This window comes from Palaemon carinicauda, chromosome 43 (genome assembly GCF_036898095.1).
Source record: "Palaemon carinicauda isolate YSFRI2023 chromosome 43, ASM3689809v2, whole genome shotgun sequence".
Classification (NCBI taxonomy): Eukaryota; Metazoa; Arthropoda; class Malacostraca; order Decapoda; family Palaemonidae; genus Palaemon; species Palaemon carinicauda.
Window position 1 is genome coordinate 20,750,533 of NC_090767.1, and position 19,803 is coordinate 20,770,335.

Genomic DNA, 19,803 nt, shown 5'->3' on the forward strand with positions numbered 1-19,803 from the left:
TATTTGCCCGCCAGCCCTGTCCCCCAAGACAAGTCCTACCTCTAAGTGAAAGTGAGTATTCACCTGTGTGTGAGGGGGAGGAGGGGTAGCTAGCTACCACTCCCCTACCCCCCCGCTAACTAGCGCGGGGGTAATACACCCTCGTTAAATTCTAATGGCTCGCCATTTCAGCTACGCTAAAAGTAATAACCCTTTGTAAATAGCTAAGGTTTGTATGGTTAGGAAAAATACAAATTATCTTCGAATTTGTCATATTTCTTTTTTATCTGGTAGTCATCAATGGAGAATTTTGTGTTGCCAAGTTTACTAAGATTGTATAACAGTGTCTGGTGCTTTGGGAAATCGAATTGTTCCGTCGTTCTGCCAAAGGATAAAACATGACGTACTTTGGAATCCGTACATTACGCTAATAATGTTCAAGCTGTTTCTTTTGTTCTCAAGCCATGAACAATTAGAACACAAGAGGTTGATATAGAACAGAAATATATAGAAAATAATTATCAAATAAGAATTTTATGTTCTTAAAGCTCAAAATTTTTTTAAGGAGTTGGAAAAGAACTCAGTTTTCTTATCAGATTGAGGTACATAAGAGATTGATAAGTTCATAATAAGGTTTCTTTTTATTTGGTCACAGTCAATCAGTTTCCAGTCTGTCAGTTTATCATGCAAGTTATAAGCCTCCAAAGAGTGAGCTGGCATGACAGATGTCTATCATATTATGATTGTTAAATGGTTTATCAATATATGTCGTCGTGTTGCTTTACTATTCATAATGTACTCACTTAGGACTTGCACAAGAATATTTTTTTCAAAACAAAAGAGAGACAGGAGAAAAGCAATGATTCGAAATATCAACCTTGATGATTTGCTAAGAGCGTTTAAGAAGGTTGGCCTACCATCTATTTATAGAGGCTGTTAGGAAGGAATAGTACCATATAGTGCAGATTCATTTAGATCTACCTTTTAAAAACTCAAAACTTAAGAAATGTTTCAGTATGACATGAAAGTAGTATATAGTTTATTCATGAATCATTGTATTATATAATGGCTTTAGCATAATGGTATTGGATTCCAAAGTATGTCAGTGTTTTTCTTATTGAAATGAGGGATATATTTAGAATGTACACGATTGCGTAAATTGTTCATTGTTGTGTACGGTGTCTGTCGGGAAGTTTAGTGTGATGATGCTCAACTTCCTCTTCTTCTTCAGAGAGGTTCCTTGGTGATAAATTGAGAATCAAAGCTCAGATGAGAGGGTAATATTTGGAGACTATAATGTATGCTGTACTCTGTTTCTACTATCAGCCCATGTTAAGGAATTTTGTATTATCTTCTGGCTTTTACAAGTTTCCTTGTGTTTCAGAATCCAAAGCTCGTAAGACAATGTTTCCAGTCCTTATTTCCAAGAATATTTCCTTAATTTCACAACTTGTGAAATGGTTTTCACGTGTTTTACTTTCCACTGACAACATGGCGTTTTCTTGCCTACATTGTTTTCCTAAATCTGTTCACTTTTTCAAAGGATTTAGTCATAAATTTACAAAGTATTTGTATCTCTCCGAGGTGATCTTCACCCTGTTGTTAATGGATCTATATTTTTAATTTACTTTGGATTTGTTCCGGTTAAGAGAATCGGCTTTTTGCTGAATCATCACTTCTTTCTAACTGATTCGAAAGATTTGCTTGATTAATTTCATTTGCTTATTTTTCTTAGACTTATTCCTCTCTCATCTGGGAGACTTATTTCGGGTTCTCCTTCCTAAAAATTCTTTCTTCTCTAAAGGTTTCCTTTTGTCCAACCTTCTTATTGTAATGGATTTATTTTGTGGTTAATCCTCATAAATCCATAATGGATTAGATTCTATTTTATGTTAAACAAATATTTGGATGCTTCTTGTATTGATAAATCCCTTCTAAATTTCTCTCTTGCAGATCTAAAGAATTTACATTATATTTCTATCAGGAAAATGACCAGAAAATGACCAATTCTTACTATAAAGTATCATAATATTATCTTTAGATATTTTTACTTTTTCTCTATTCATATCTTGTATGTCACACTGTTTTAAACTCTTCAAGTGTCGGACGTTTTTTCTCATATCTTTGGAAGATGTCCTTCGTTTCACGTGTCAGTGCGGTTAACATTGCCCTACTCTTGTGTGGGACACGAGCTCTTGCATTGGCAGCCCATACGTAGAGTGGCTGTACTTTAAATCGGCAAAATGTTGCCAGAGTTCTTCAATCTAGAATGAGGGACGAAAACAATGCCGAGTGCCAGTGAGAGAATGCTTTATTACGTGTCCTCGTTAAAGCTTTCGTCTCATTAATTGCCTCGTTTGTTTTCTGAGCGAAAGTCAAAGCTCAACTCGCTTGCTAACTGATCACCTGTATCTTCGGCCACTTGCCAGCCATTTTATTTCTTGATGTCTGGTCCCCTTCTACAATAAGGGAATTGAATATTGTTAAATCTAATTTCTCCATGAGGAAGATCTCACCTCCTATGTCAGAAGTGTTCCTCCTTATTCCTGACAAGTTCCTGAGTTTGTCTTATTCTGTAAGTTTTTTTGCTATCAGTCTATAATACAAAAGGTGTTATCCCCTTGTGTTAAATCAAAGCAAAATGCCTTTCAATATATCTTTCATTGTCTTCTGATTGATTTGTAAATGGCTTAGTATTTTTAATACTTGATCTAGTCCAAAACTTCTGTCTTACCCAGAAATTCGTTTTGCTTCCTGTCCATATCGCAAAAGGTGTTATCCACTTGTGTTGACTCAAAGTAAAACGGCTGTCAGCTTTCCTTGTATTTCCTTAAGATTTATTTATAAGCAGCTCAGTATTTTCTTTATAAAAAGCTTTTCTCTACTTTGGTTTTTACTCGAACCTAACTGGTTTCTGCTATTAAGTCAAGACTGCCTTTAGTCAGAATTGAATCTTGAGGTTAATCCTGTCTTTGTATGGAGTCAGAAAGAAATAAACCCAAGATTTTCTTATAGAAATATGTTCTATATTGCTCCTTTTCAGTCATGGGTTTTGACAAATGTATTGGAGGCTTTGACCTTGGTATGTCCTCTCAGGATGCAGTCTTTGGTGCTTTTACTGCATAGGGAAAGTGTCAGGTCACCTTAGAGGATATTTTGCTGGTTTTCTCCCCTTCACTTGCGGGGTTTTTCGATGGATTTATTACATCCTAGTTTTGCAGAGTTAATTCATAGCTGCTTACAGTACATCAGATTGAAATCCTTGTGTGTTTTCAGTGATGGTCTAGAAATGGATATTTTATGTCTCTTCATCACTTGACAAATATTGGAAGAGTCTCTGCCATGCTATGCTTTTGTCTTACAAGACAACATATCTTATAGCTCCAATGTCAAACCCACATAAGGATGTTGTCCTTTGCCTCTCTGAGGTCTTGACCTGAGCGATGAGGGCCCAGTGGGCACCCTCGTACGATGTGTTATACTGTTTGTAGTGTTGTCCTAAATGGGAATTCAGGGTTGGGGGCTAATCTCCATTTGTGTTAGTTATCTCCAACTTTGCCCACTTTCGCCCTTTCTCTGGTCAGGGTTACCCAGTCCTTCCTGGTGAGGGTTGTTTCGCTGGACAGGCCTTTGTTTGGGCTGGGCAACACCTCATTGGATGGCCATTGGTCGCTTCCCGCCACTTCTCTAGCCTGTGAGCAGCTGATCGTTTTGGTTTTTGTCCATCCACTGTTGCAAAGCTTTGGTGGGATTTCAGTCTTCACCTTCTTCATGGTGATTGGACACTGGATGCCTGGGGTCATTGATTTGTTTATTCTTTTCAGTTTTTGCTATAGTTTCTTGTCGTGTGGTAGGATACTGGCTGTTTTATGTAAAAATCGTAAAGGGGTTGATTTTACGGTGCCAGTAATAATCCAACTGGACTTATTTAGTTCTGGGTCTACCTTATGCGCATGGCATGATCTTGGCCCACACTTATGCTCAGTACTCCACAGTAGAGTACCAGAGTGGCAGGGCTTTTTGTCTCAGAGTCTCAGGGTTTGTTCTTCTGTAGCTGGTGTTGGTGAATGTTCTGAGGAGGCTGTTCCTAGTTGCTACTTTATGTTTGCTATTGTTTGTGTGCTCTTAAAAGGAGAGCGTTCTGTCAAGGGTGACACCTAAGAAGACTGGGTAGGTGTGATTGTCCAGTTCTTTCTCAACCCATTTGATCTTTAGCTTTCTGTTTTGCCTCCATACAGGTTAAACTTTAGTCTTACTGTAAATGATGAAGAAGACCTTCTATTCAGTCTTGCTAATAAGGTTGACTGTGATGTTAACTGCTACACCATTGATACCTTTTTTCTTCTCTTTACATTTACCAAAATAAACTTATTGCTCTGTCTCATTTGGGGAAGTACTGTTTATAGTTATTTGCTAATCGAAATCCTTTCTAATGTCATATGAGCTTTGATTGGATGAGGTTTTAGAAGGACGTCCTACTGTGTATAGTAGCTTGCTTCCTTTAAGTCTTTTTGCGTAATCTTCTACCAAATTGTTTTGTGAAGACGTCAAGCTTTTTATTTAGTGGCACGTTCCCCTCATTTTCCTTTGGATTTGCCTACAGTTGTCCTCACAATCTTGGTCTATGTCTAGCGAGTCTGGTTGGAGGTTCGTTGCCCAATACCCATACACCTTTGTGTGTGCTAGATCTGAGGTGCACTGAAGTTGTCTTGCTTGTTGAATAAAGTAGTTCATTGCATGGTACAGTAATTGATCCTCTTTTGTTTTTTCTCTATATTTTATACTTCCCCATTTTACCCTGGTGCAATTTGGCCCAAACTCCTAAATCCAGATGTCATTGGTGCAAGACTGAAGCTTGTTCTTGCACCAAGATAGGAGTAAAGGATTTTTCAACCTTGTTTATATTCTCGTTGCTTCTACAATGTTGACATCAAATTGATTTGGATGATCTCTGCCTATTGCATCTGCTAGTGGAGACAGGGACTTTAGCATTTCCTCATGAATACAAATGACTTGGAGATGACTTAGAAAAGGACTTATGATATGACCTTCTTGAGAGCCTGAATAGAAATCTGTTATTGAGTCTTGGCGCAATTATTACCAATTGATTAGTCGTGTTCGTGGGACTTTATCATCCTCTGGTTAATATCCTCGCCCAAATTGGTTGCTGTTCCTTTTGCACTATTCCTAATAGTTTGTCTGTTTAATGAAGTTTGATGAATATTGTAGAAATAGTGGATGATTTGCTTCATTCCTAGAAAGTTTACTCGCACAGATAGAGGATTTTGTCTTGAAATTTGTCCTCCTCCTTGTTTGGAATTTGCCGTTGTGTCTCAGCCAGTTGAAATGAAGATCATTGTGAAGATATCCAAACCGATACAATATCAAGGACAATCAGAGATTTCAGACGGCCATTTGTTAAAACCGCATAATTGGATAGGGACATTATAAATAAATCTCGCCTTTTGGTTAACAGAACAAGCAGGAAATAACTATATTATGTACAGATAGTTTGATATTACGTAAAGGTCAGGCAGTAATTTGCCCGCCCTTGAAGGTATCCAACTGGTGTCTTATGGTATTTAAGGTTACCTTAGTACCATAGACACGTCTCTCGGAGCCTTGCCTGGGCGAGCACGCTGCCTGTGCTATCTCGTCTGTTCGGGGGAATGCAACGCTAGTTCGATCCGGCGTCTCGCTGGGGTGAGTTTAGCGGACGGTGGGGCAGTACCCCGGACGGATGTCACCCCCTTTTCCAAAGTCTTTCGCCCATCAGAGAAGCATCGCGTGTAAACGGTGTCTATCGGACATTTGTTTGGTCTTTGTTGCTTTCTCGGAAGTTTTCGAAACCTGGTTTAATAAAATGTGCTCGAAACGAAGACTCGTGCGTTCGTTGGCGACTCGTTACATTTAAGTAAATTATAAACATCTGATCATTAATGAAGATTCATTTACATTTTTCAGTTTTTCATAATTCTTCTGATGCTATGATATGAATAATGTAGAATTCAAGTTAACTATTGTGTAATTCAATTGAATAAATACTTCATTTCACTATTCAATCGTTTGACTAAGCACACACCAAGTATTTCGTATTCAGGAGGAATGAAACAGGTCCATTTCATGAAAAGTAGTGAAATAAATAAATTATTTCTTTGTAATCAAAATATTTGATTTGTAAATACATGAAATAAATGTGTTTGAAGTTTGAGGTCACATTTATAATACATTCTTAGTTTGGTGAATTCAATTTTAATTGGAATTTATTATTTATACAATTATTTTTTATATGAAAGGAATGTGCAACTTATGGCCAATTCTAATGCTTTTTTTAATATTCTATATTCTTAAACTGGACTTATTTTCTATGATATTGCATTACAGAAATTAGAATATACGACAAAACTGAAATGACACCCTAAGTGTCTTATAGAAAGTACACCTTCCGATCACATGGTATAGGTACACGGATACTCATCTTGTGTAAACATACTTTCTGCCGACAGTATTCCATCTGACCGAGATGTAAAATGGAATTAAGTTTGATTTTTTTTAAAAGGAATATGAAATTGCTTTGTTAAAGATGGTGTTTGACTTTGAATGGGTAAAAAAAATATAAATTTAATATCTTGTCATGATTTTATAAAGCAATTTTGCTTGAGTTTTATTAAATGGAACTTTAGAAAATCAGTCGGTTAACCAAACTATTAATGTGACTTTATAATTTTCCCAACTAATTCTGGTTCAAGATGACCTCTTTAATTATGACATTTTAAATCACCTTTTAAGAATTACATCTAAGAACTTTATATAAAGGATAAAATATGGCAGTTTCATCTCAAGTTATAATAAACCTCTAACTAACTTTGAGAAAACCAATTTCACTTTAACCAAAAATGGAAGACCTCTTAGTGGCAATTCTCCCATTAACCAAGGCAGTTGCCAGATACTCAATTTCCCATTCAGATAAAAGGCACACGACACAATAGTCTCGGTAGTTTCTCCGTCATTGTCTGCCTACTGTACGGATTCTCTGACCTGCAGGGCACCAAGGGAAGGTCGCCAAGTGCCTGCAAAGCCGTTCTGTGAGGTCAGCCCCTATTTTGGGGGGACACTAATGTACATGAAAAAATAAAATTTAAAAAAATATATTTTTTTATTTTTGTACTTTGATTAAATAAAAGTAAATCTTTAACTTTAACTTTATTAGTCGTTGTTTTAATTACATATTCTTACATAGTAATATTTTCCGTACATCATGATGCATTATTATGCAAGTAAAAGGCATAAAATATTAACCCAAAATATATCTTATATGAATCATTGTTTAAGTTCATAAAAAATGTATTTTGTAATTCGAGTTTAAATGTTCCTGTATTGTTTTAAATATACCACATCATTTTGAGGAGTACTGTCGTCATTTAGGTCGATTGTTGGACACTCGTAAGTGAATTCAATTCCCCAAGTCGTTTGAGAAATACACTACTGTATAATACAGTTGTATAGCTTACAGAGGTACTGTATTAATGATACATCAAACTATACATTTCCTTCTGTTTTTCTTTAATTTGTAACAATGTCGGAAACATTGTTATGGCTTAAAGAGAATAAGCAGGAGGAGATGTATAGGTTCATATCAGAAATACAGGACTTCTCACATCTATACAGCTGTTGTATTATACAGTAGTGTATTTATAAAACGCCTCTGAGATGTTAAACCACTTACTAGTGACCAACACTCGACCAAAATGACGACAGTACCCCTCAAAATGATTTGGTATGTTCACCACAATTCAGGAACATTTAAATATGTTACAAAAATACATTTTTATGACCATAAAAGAATCATAATTTAATAGTTTAATAATCAATGCAAAATCATATTAAATTACAATTTCAAATTACAGTTTTGTGAAATTGAAAATTAATGCAAAATCATATTTTGAGAATCTATAATTTGATTCCTTGAAACAATAGAATAAATACGCTGCTCAAAAAACAATAAATTATTTCAATGAAAATTTTGAATATTAATATAAAAAATGAGTCATAAACAAAGTGTTTATATCAAAATGAAAAATATGAATAAAAGTTGCAAAGTAAAATCTACAATTGTTCATTACGTTTGAAACAGGAAAATTATTTAGAAAATACTAAACATTTTTTCAATTTGATAATAGTGACAAATTTAATAGCTAAAAATTCGGTTGAAATGGACAACCTTTGTGGACTTGTCTGTCCGCTATTCCTCACTGGCTTGGAGTTGTCCAAAACTAAAAATTTGATACAAAAATTGTTTTTAAAATAACTTTTACTTCACATATATGAAAATCTTTTTAATCTTCACCTACATTGGCATAAATTCTCCAATCTTCAAATAATTTGTCTACATAACATTGTCCTCTCAGTTATAAAAATAAATAAAATTTGTATTAATTATGACAAACAAAATTTGATATATCTCGTGAAACATTTAGTTATAAGCAGTTTGCACTTACAGGTCTTTAAGCAAATCAATCATTTATTGATTTCCTTTCCTCACTATGCTATTTTTCCCTATTGGAGCCCTTAGGGCTTCTAGCGTCTTGCTTTTCCAACTAGGGTTGTAGCTTGGCTAGTAATAATAATAATAATCAATGGAACATCTTTGTTTATATATTCTGAAAGTTGAATTTCATGGGATGTGTATACTTCCAGAAGGCTAAATTCACAGCCAGACCTTTGCTCAGACGGTATATATAACATTTAAAATGCTTCCAGAGCTCAAATTACTGGCCGTTCTTTCCTTAAACCTCTACAATGTTTGCGCTTACAAAAGGGTAAATATAGAAGCTACAAAACCAATTGAAATTAAGTTTTACCACAATTTTCAATGATACTTCTGTAATTTCTTTAAACTAACATACCTTGGTAATGTATTTTACTAAATATCAAGTTATTTAGAATATTTTAACTCAAACTTTAGAATATATTACTATCATTATTACATGGACAAAAGTCATGGTATGACAATGGAACAATCTCCAATAGATTTAGTAGATTTGAGAACAAAGCTCTCAGAAGGATATTGGGAGTGAAATGGCAGGACAGGATTAGAAATGAGACTATAAGAGAGATTACTAGAGTGCCATATGTGGATGAGATCATGGCGAGGGGTAGATGGAGATGGTTTGGGTATGCTCTTTGCACTCCAAAAGAGAGATTAGTTCACCAAATGTTCAGCTGAGCTCCATGAGGCACTTAGAAGAGTTGGAAGACCCAGGCCTACATGGATGAGGGCTATGAAGCATGTAGGAGATGATAAATGGAGAAGTATTGATTTAAAAGCTCAAGATAGAGACGGCTGGCGAAATCTAACAGGCGTAGGAGGAGATGATGATGAAGATGAAGATGAATTCAAGCTTGAAGTTACCAACAACTTGAAGTCCAGACAGAATAAGGAACTTGTAAACCAGAATGTTTTAAAAGAGGTTTTTAAGATGAGGAAATTATAACTTATGAGAAAAATCACTTTGGAAAGAGGAACCAAATTTGGAAAACAGAAGACTATAAAAAGTATATTGGAAATTTTCCTGCTAAATAAAAGCATAGAGATGTAATATTAATGTGTTTTTTAACTAATATTTTCAAAAATTTTAAAGGATTGACTCTATTCTACTTAAAATGGTCAAATAACATGTTAGTCATTCTTATTTTCTAGTTTCAAAATGCAATTTTATCTATAATTTATCATATGATATTGAAAATTGTCAAATGACTAGTTTGTAATTATTAAAAAAAAATGACTTTAAAGTAATTTTCTATTGAAAATTAATATATCTCACAGCTAATTTCTCAATGAGAGAGAGAGAGAGAGAGAGAGAGAGAGAGAGAGAGAGAGAGAGAGAGAGAGAGAGAGAGAGAGAGAGAGAGAGAGAGAGAGAGTGTGTGTGTGTGTCATATACCCTAATCAAGAGGAAAGTAGTCACTGAACAATTACAATACAGTAGTTAACCCCTTGAGAGAGAGAGAGAGAGAGAGAGAGAGAGAGAGAGAGAGAGAGAGAGAGAGAGAGAGAGAGAGAGAGAGAGAGAGATATGCTTACCATAGCTGAAGTCTCTCTTCTACCCTTATGAAGAGGAAAGTAGCCACTGAACAATTACAGTGCAGTAGTTAACCCCTTTGAGTAATGAAGAATTGTTAGGTAATTTCAGTGTTGTCAGGTGTATGAGAACAGAGGAGAATGTGGAAAGAATAGGCCAGACTATACATCATCTTTACAACCTGCAAAGTATTGCTAATCTTAAACCTTTTTTACGTCCTCATATTTAACACCATTCAAATTGTTAGTTGCTTGGATTAACCTGTACAAAACATATTGTATCTATCAAAATCTCTCCAAGTATTACTTGAAATAGATAGGACAGAAATATGCATATTTCTGGCAATAGCTGTGGAGGTTAAGTTTTTTTATACTGATAAGTTTAAATACCCTGACCAAAACTATAAGTTCTACACTGCAAGATGGAAATTTAAAATTTTCACATATTTTGATCATAATAAAAGACCAAATACTAAGTTACTATCATAATTTAAATATATAGTTAGAGTCACTTCTTGAGTCCAAATATCTCTCAAGATTTTCACCTACTCAAAGACAATAAACAAACGAGATGAAGTACAATAAAAAGCCAAGAAATAAGACACTCAAGATGATTCACAATCATTGTGCCATCGTCTTTTGTGCTACAGTAATATACAGAAGTCATAAGATCAGGAAATATGAGATCTTGTTACCAAGAAACCAGACAGAACATTGAGAATAGTGAAACTCTAAAGAGATCTACCTAAGGAAGGGGTCAAACAGTTACAAAAAATAACCTTTTTTTTCTAAGTCTTACAAAAACCGAGACACTAAATGGTGACCGATTCAACAATACCTATACATATCTTGAACTTAGTCTATTTAAGAAAGGTGTTAAGTGCTGGGAGACCATTTGCCAACCGAGCCCTGGGGAAAACCTTACAGTTAAACTGTGAAGTCAAAGCTAGAAGAGGATGGACAGAAAGTGCAAAACCATGAACGGCAGCCAAGATTGGATTCATATCAAGTAGGGTCTACGAACTGAATACTCTTTGCTTAATAAACACCAACTTCTGCATCTTATGAAATCAAGGTCTTAAAGTTAGATGGAAGAAAACAAGATATCAACACAAGATTGAATTGAATTCTTTCAACAGAGGACCCATTTCTATACCTGAAAAAAGCCAATGTGGAAATTTAGTGCGAGAGGATTTCCCATTTAGTAACAATCGTTTTCCTTGCTAAGTATACGAAACACTGACAGAGAGAGCAAACTTTCTCTAAAAACCATTCCCAAATTGATGAAGACTACAACATCCAACAGAGGTGGAAACACGTGATGTTTCGAGCAATCTTGTAAAATGGCACCCAATGTTCAGTCTTGTCGATCTTGTGCGTAAGACCTTATTGAGATTGCAAACTTATGTCGATCTCTCGTTTTACCTAAACTTTCCTGATGCACACACACACTTAAGAACAAGAAAACCATTGGGTTATTATCAACCTGCTAAGACATCGATTTCCCAGAATGAAATGAGATATTTATCTCGTTGAAAATAAAATTTCTAGTTTGGGAAAAAATTCTTGCCCTTGTGCCTCCATTTCCCGACATTGTTTATACCAAAGACGTGTTGTCAAGAGTGTACAGCAATGACGTTATCTTTCACTAGATAACCCGACAAAACTAATGCCTTGAACAAGGAGTAACTAGGACATTTTAGAGCGTTTGTAACCCTACAATCGAGCAATTATCTATACTGTACACGATTTACCTCCAAAGTAGCTCCCATTTTACCAGACAGATTCAGAACCTTGAGATTTCCTCACTGAAGTCAACTAATGAAAAGCCCAAGAATGAAGAAGTTGCAAATGATTTTCGAGGGATGGAATGAGACAGGAACTGATTTTGGCACCAAGATCTGCTCCCATCCTGTTTAAGATGAAACTGGAAGGGAAATATTCTGAGTTGAGCAATTAGGAATTTACTTCTCCGTGAATGATAAAGGTCCTTGGACACTTATCGTCTTTTGGGAAGAGTTTCTTATTTTGACAATAAGCAGAAAGATGTGAATTCTTCTCTCCCACAGAAAGGCATGGAAAGAAACTGAGGCAAATCTCATTCTTAAATCAAATGGATGGGTTAAAATCTGACAAGAATTCTTGACATTACCAACATCCCAGACTTCACAAGAACCTACGGGTTTCAAAGAAGGACTTCTCAATTATCTTTAAGAACTAGACAACCATATCAAAGAATTCTAACTACCGAGGATTTAACCAGTTGGATTGGATTATAGAATTTAGGGCTCGAGGAAAGCACTACGGCATCAAAGGCCACTCAACTATAAGATACAAATTAATCAACCATTCCCGTACACTCTCACCTTTTGTTATCATTCGAAACTATAAAACAAATCACACCAATTCTGCATAATATCCAAATATGAATAAGAAGCAATTAAAAAGATTAAATAAATTAAAATTAATTAAAGCTTGTGATAAAACCCAATACCTTTGGTGCCGACATTTTTTATATAATCTACCCGAGTGACAAATAAAATTGTTTGGCAGCGGTGAGGCCAGTCATGATTTCCATCTGTTTTGCAACTTTTGATGGCTTTCTTGAGTCGGCCGAGAGCTTCGTAAGAATCCTGGAGTCCATTGGGGGATTCTTTAGACTCTTGGAGTAGGCTGAGGGCTTCATAAGACTCCTGGAGTCCATTGGGGGATTCTTAAGACTCTTTGAGTTGACTGAGGGCTTCGTAAGACCATATCATCACATTTACTGACTTAGGCACTTGCAAAGCCTTCTTGAATTCTTGCTATAGATTCTCTCTATCGCACCAATTACTGAAGGAAGATTCTCTGCAATAAAAGAGAAAAGTTATCAAATGGTCTCAACCTTTGATTAAAGATAAATAGAATATTTACAATATTCATCATTGGTCTGATAGGAGGAAGAACAGCTTGCTTTGTTAAGTAATAATTCAAATAAGTACGGCATTACTTAAGTAGTACAGGTCATTTTACTGTTTACTATGAATAGGGCACTTAAATTTAGCTCTTCTTGCCCATACAAAACAAGAGAAATAATTTTGATTATTCCATACATTAGTTCTTTCTTCTACTCTCTCAAAATGGCAGACTCGAAAAATTCTTCAGATTCAAACATTTATATATTTTGTATATTACAAATAAAATTACTCTGGTTAAAATGAAACTATGAAATAGAAGTTTTTAAATAAACCATCAGTGATATTCTGCAAATTATTAATGAACATTTATACAGTATATCTTTTCTAAAACACTAAAATCCTATGTTAGTTCTTTAATCATAAAATGTATCTTAATATATTTTAAGTATTAATAACTTATATAATAAACTGCAAGAGTATTTTATACCAAATGATAGATTGATTTTATTAAATAACACATTTTTGAGACAAAACGGAAACAAAATCATATTCAAATTTCCCTGGAGATTTCCACCCGATACTTCTCTCCCTCTCTCTCTCTCTCTCTCTCTCTCTCTCTCTCTACAATGAAATTAGAATCAATATTTATGTGGCGAGAAGGATATATGAACCTGGGATTGTAATATAGAAAATGTTAAATTTATTTTAAATGTATTTTATAAAGAAGGAATTTATAATATGTCCACTAACTCAGTGTATGAATATCACGCCAACCAAAAACAATGGACATTAGACAGTAGAAACCTACGTGTCTAACGAATAAGGAGATCATCGTCATGTTTCCCTTAAGAAGAACTTATTATTATCTGGACAAGATTTACTAAACACGATGCCATAATATTTTATAATAAATAACAAATGCAGATTCAATGTAAGACCTTTGAATAACTTGCAAAACATTAGTCACAGAGGGCCATTTCACTCTCTCCGTTACTCTTTTCAACGTGTCTGTTGGAAAAGCAGGATGCTTTAGCCCAGGGGCTCCAACAGACAATAGCCCAATGAGGAAAAGAAACAAGGAAAAATTAAATATTCTAAGAACAGTAACATTAAAAATATCAAATTTGGAAATAATTAGTATTTTTCCTAACATACAGACCAGGAGCTACTAATAAAAGGGTATTACTTTCGGCGTAGCTGAAAGACTAACCATGATAATTGGAGTGGGGGATAACTACCCCATCCGCTAGTTAGCGAGTGGGGGTTGGGGTAGGGTGGCTACACCGCTCACGCACACCTGCCGGCTGAATAACTACTTTGCTTTATGGCAGGACTTCTCGGGGGACAGGGTGGCAGGCCAATTTGTATAAATAGCTCCAGCTTTGTATGTTAGGAAAAATAAAAATGATTTCCAAATTTGATATTTGTTCTGACACAGATACAAACCTTCGCTATTTATAATAGGGTGACTTACTCTTAGGAGGGAGGAAGTCCTCACCAACTGGCCTTGGTCACGACCCGGGGGCCTCTCTATTGATCGAAAGTAGAAGGGACCCTACCCTCGCTAAAATCAAGTGCCGATATGAGGTAATGCACTGATAGCGGCCTGCAGAAGCTTGTGTGTGAGTGGAACTAACAGTGTGGCTTGTCTTTAACATAGGAACTCGAGTACAACACCTATTGTTCTTATAGACTTACCCAATACCCTCCCTCTAAAAGGTATTGGGGATGTAACAAAGTATTCTTCTATACTTAGGAGGCACAAGGGAAATGGGTCTTACCTGCAGCAAGGCGAGGTCATTTATGCTGAGGCTTGCGGAGCTGTTTTCACCAGAGGGGAGAAGGTGAAAGGAAGAAAGGAGCCAGGCATTCTTACTCATTCACCCCAGACTAATTTGGGTAACCTCAGCCCTCAATCCTCTGCTACTTGTCCATCAAGGAGCCTGAGGTGTTTAAATCATTTGTTGTGCGACCACCACTGGACCAATGGAAAAGGTCTCCATGTTCTTGTGGGTTACGTCTTTGCAGGTAGTGGGTCGTGAAGGTCGACTGACGCTTCCACATGCCCACTTGAAAGTATCTACACCACAGTAGTTTCTTGAACGCCAGGGACGTGGTAACGCCAGTGACGTTACGAGCTCTGGGTCTTAGGATGGAGGAGGGTCTAGATTAAGAGTAACCTCAATTGCCTTCCGATCCCAGAGGAGAAGGAAAACATTGAGGTCCTCCCCTTGACCTTCCCCGTGCTGGTCAACAGTGCAGACACATGGGGGCGAGCTGGTATCATTCTTTTAAGGTAACCCCACAGACTCCTCACTCGGTAAAACCCCAGTTGATGGATTTACGGTTACCGAACGAAGACTCTATATTCGAAATGGGCAGCACCTAGGGTACAGCACACTCAAATTTGAGTCTTGGCAATCCACTCAGGGACGCCGCTGAGGATTACTTCTCCCCGTCTCCTAGGGTAGGAAACATCAGAGGTTGGATCATACAACACACTAACTCTCTTGGTCAAAAGCCCAGGTAAATAAAAAGGGCGTCTTCCGTGAAAGGAAGCGATCTGCTGCTGGGCCTAAGGTTCATAGAGAGGGGCCTTCAGAGACTGAAGGATCCAAACCGCGTTCCCAGGAGGAGGTTGAGATCCGACGGGGGACAAGTTATCTCAAACTTGCATAAGCAAAGGCACCGATGGGAGAGAATCCCCTTCCAGACATCAGTCACAAAGGACCGAACACTTCGCCTGGAAGACCGACGCTGAAAAGTGTCCGAGGTGCCAAGACATCTTTTCCGTAACCTGTTGCAAAAGGCCTCTCTGAGAGGGGTGGTGTAGGATCGTCCCAGGCAAGAAGTCGAAGCAGAGCTACAGCTCAGGAAAGCGTTAGCATGTGGTGGCTGCTTGGAAGATCGTGCCGTGCAGGAAGATCCCTCAGAACTCCGTCAGGGGCTGCAAAAGGTCTGGGAACCATTCTGCGTGATGCCATAGCGAAGCTATTGGAGTCATTGATAAGATCCTGCTTATCCTGACTGGGCTGAGGACTTTTTCACCAGACCGAATGGGGGGGGGGGAAACAAGGTACACCTCTAGGCTGCCCCATTGATCTTGGAATACATCTTGTTTGAGGTCCTGGAGAACGGTCGAGTGGGAGCCTGAAGATCAGAGCCGCTGCGAGCATAACCCCAGTCGGGGACCCAACAAAGTTAAGACTTTGTTGGATACAAGATGATTCGAAGACACTAGGAGCCCACTATCTCAGTGGTTTTGCAAGCACATTCCTATACCAGGAATGACGCGAGCAGATGGGGGAAACAAGTTGTCCTCTGTCCATCTGAGGCTTCGTACTGCTAGATGGTTCTCTAAGAGAGGTGAATGCTGGTACCTTTCTGAATCGGGCCAACAGACGAGGATGGAATGATATGGCATATGACCCCGGCCGCCCTCTCTCTTTTGATGCATTACAGAGAGCATCAGGTTCAGAGGGAAGACGAGAAGCCAGGCCTCTTTGCAGAAGCTCTTGTCTGCCACCCATCAACCGCGGATTGTCCAGCGGTGAGTGCATAGCAATAAACACACCTTGAGGTGATGTTGAGACGTGTAACTAATTGCACGTTCTTGCAACGAAGGGGAACAGCCTATTCTTCCTCCAACTGCCATTAATCCAGTGTGGTTGGCCGAATAAGACCAATACCAAACGGTAAACCAGTTAATCAGTACAGCTTATGTTATGATAGCGAATCTCCATAGGGATCGCTTTCCGGACAAGAGACTGTAGGGTAATCACCAAACACATCCAACCAAACCCTAGAGAAGATTGAGACATATCTTCAATCTATTGTTGGGTGGGTCAAGAGCATAAGTCTACTACGGAGTAGTAACACCCAACTGTGCGCATGACAAGCATACATGCGTAGTTTGACTTAAAAGTCATGTCCGGAACTCAGTTGGAGTTGGAAACATTTGTAAAGGAGGTTTCCCGTTCTAAGGACAAAGAAAACGTTCGTACTTCTCCGTCTCCGATTGGTAAACTAGCATTTATATTAGATGTTCCCTACTAGGGAACAGATATGCTTATGAGAAGTTTCCAGCTATAGCCATTGTAGGAGACTAAGACTTCCGATCGGGGGAAAGGAAAAAATGCCTATAAGAAGGCAGAATGTAAATGCCGTTGTATGTCTGGTTACAGGGAAGTAGCCAAGTAATGTACTGAATAACCTGGTTTCAGCATGGGATATAAAAATACAAGTTAATAGAACATAGTTCTAACTGGAAGATGTATATAGCTCTTATTGGCAGAAAGATCGTTTGCACGCATATAGTCCATTTGCGCTAGCGCATGCGTATTCTCTGCCTCCAGGAAACGCTTGCAACGAATCCGGTTGCGGGAATACTGTATATGCGATGAATCGCAACATTATTGCAAGAAAGAATTTTGATCGTAGACTAACTAATATTTTCTTGAATGAGAGCGAATATGTTCTCAAACAAAATATACAGTTACAGTGGCGATCATTTCCCCTTTGGTTTACCCCTCCTCTGTATGTGAGGGGCTAGCCAGGGTTCATTACACAGAAACGGATGTCTGTTTACCCGTGGGCGGGGTTTGAAACATTCTTAACGTAATGAAAAGATGCCCACGCTATTGCTATCGTTCTTCAACCTGAGCTAACAATGCTCCTTCGGGACAAATTGTTCGAAACAATAACCCTGTAAGGATAGAATAAAAAAAAGTCTCGGAAGACTATTGTGTAAAAAGGCAGGTCGTTATACCCAGGGTACAATGACGGGGGAGGCTGCCTTCATCAAACGGTAGAACCGAATTTAAGACAATAACCTCGCGGTTTTGTCTTGGCTAGAGTGCATGCTCAGGGAAGGCTTACGGCCTTCATGAAGTTTTAACACCCATTGAAGTTTTGTAAAAAAAAAACTTCTCAGGAACGAGTCTCCCGAAAAAGGGTGAAGTCTCGTATGTGGGGGTTTGCTTCAAGAAAGCCAGACAAAATTGCCATCGAGCGCTTACCGAAAGGGGTTGCCATCGAACGCTTTCTCAATAGTGAGAAAACTACCGTCTAAAACAGGCAAGGCCTACCAGGGGAAATGAACTGCAATGTAAAGAATTTTTCATTCCCCGCTCATTTCCATCTGCTAACCAAACCACTCGAAGTGGGAAGGTGGAGGAAAGATAACGGTGGTTCATTCGAAAACAAAAGGATCGGTGCTGGCGAAACCAGACTAGCTGATATGAATAATCAGCTGGGAGTGTAGAGTGACGTAACAAGTCACACCTTTGGAAGACCCCTCCCGTAGAGGGGGGGAGAGTCGACCATAGAGTTTTCAGAAAACTCTGAATCGTGGAAACAGAGAGATTCGGATGAGAACCTAGGGGTTCAGAATCTATTTGTGAATTCCTTTCTCATGACCTTAAGGAATGTTGTGTCGAGAACCTGCAGGAACTCTGTCGCTGATTCATAAGAGTAAAGCTCTTGATGACGATGGGCGTGCGCGAACAATTCACGGGATGACAGTTCGAAAACTCTGTCATGAGAGTAAACCTCTTGTGCACTCGTGAACACTTCGCGCAACGAGAATCCGAAAACTCTGTCATATAAGTAAGGCTATGGTCACGACAACCCAAAGGTTCAGCATGAACGGCGTTGTGAGACCCCGAAGGGTCATAAGAGTTGTTCGTGCACTTCAACCGATTGCGTGCGCGCCAAGTTGGTCGTGCGCTCCAATGCGATCGTGTGCGTGCGCCATTATGGTTGTGTGCTCCTATCCGATCATGCGCGCTAAAATGGTCGTGCGCTCTTGCGTCGGAAGGGAGCTCGTGCGCGCACTTTTTTCGCGCTCGTGGAGCGCATGAGGTTGTTCGCGCACCTGGCGCGCATAAGGTTGCCTGCGCGCAGTGTGTTGTTCGCGCACATGGCGCGCCACAGGATGTTCGAGACCATGGTGAGCAACAAGATGTTCGCGCATATGGCGCGCATTTGGCCCTGCGCGCGAGAGCTCTCAGGTTGGTGAGAGAACTCACTGCTACGCTCACCTGAAGGTTCACGATAGCTTGTGTTGTGTGAGCGCGAACGATCAACACAACAAGAGTTTAGAAACTCTGTCATAAAAAGAATGACTCAGGTCACGAGAACCGAAAAGATCAGCGTGAACTGTGTTGCGCAAACCCGAAGGGTCAGCGCAATGAGAAACCGAAGTTTCCCTGTCACTAAACACCGAAGTGTCGGAGTGACTAAAGTTACGAGAGCCCTAGGGTTCCACGTAACTGATGTTACGAGACCCCAAAGGGTCAGCGTAACAAGAAATCGCAGTTTCCCTGTCACAACACACCGGAGTGTCAGAGTGACTAAAGTTACGAGAGCCCAACGGTTCTGCAAACTATGTTACGAGACCCCAAAGGATCAGCGTAACGAGGAATCGAGGTTCCTCTGTCACGAGACCCCGAAAGGTCGGCGTGATTGATGGCACACGTTCCCAAAGGCTCAATGTAACCATCGTTACGAGAGCCCGAAGGTTCAGCGTAACTGAAACCCGAAGGTTCAGCGTAACTGAAACCCGAAGGTTTCGAGCAGTCCCGAAGGACTCCTACTGTCATGAGAACCAGCAGGATCAACATGACGCGAGCTCGAAGGCTCAAACGACCACGCCAGCCCAAAAGGGTGATCAAACGAGACCCCAAAGGATCAAAGAGAACCAGCATGTCCAAGATAACACCTCCGCATAAGAGGTTTGTTGTCCCGAAGGAGAAAGTCGCTTAGAGAAGGCTCTCGCTCCGCCCCTGAAGGAGAACCATAAGCGTAGGGATAACCTGCTTCGGAGAAAGCTCTGCCACCGCCCCT

General features: G+C 38.8%; 2 protein-coding genes across 45 annotated transcripts in view; one reads left to right on the forward strand and one right to left on the reverse strand.

Moving 5' to 3' along the window:
- The window catches only part of LOC137633422 (putative leucine-rich repeat-containing protein DDB_G0290503), a 549,442-nt gene that overhangs the window by 163,487 nt on the left and 366,152 nt on the right, over positions 1-19,803 (forward strand). The window lies entirely within an intron of this gene.
- LOC137633435 (splicing regulatory glutamine/lysine-rich protein 1-like) overlaps positions 9,826-19,803 on the reverse strand; it is a 408,786-nt gene continuing 398,808 nt past the window's right edge. The window contains exon 9 of the mRNA XM_068365729.1: positions 9,826-12,907. The gene's annotated coding sequence lies outside the window, so the exon portion shown is untranslated. The remainder of the gene's footprint in view (positions 12,908-19,803) is intronic.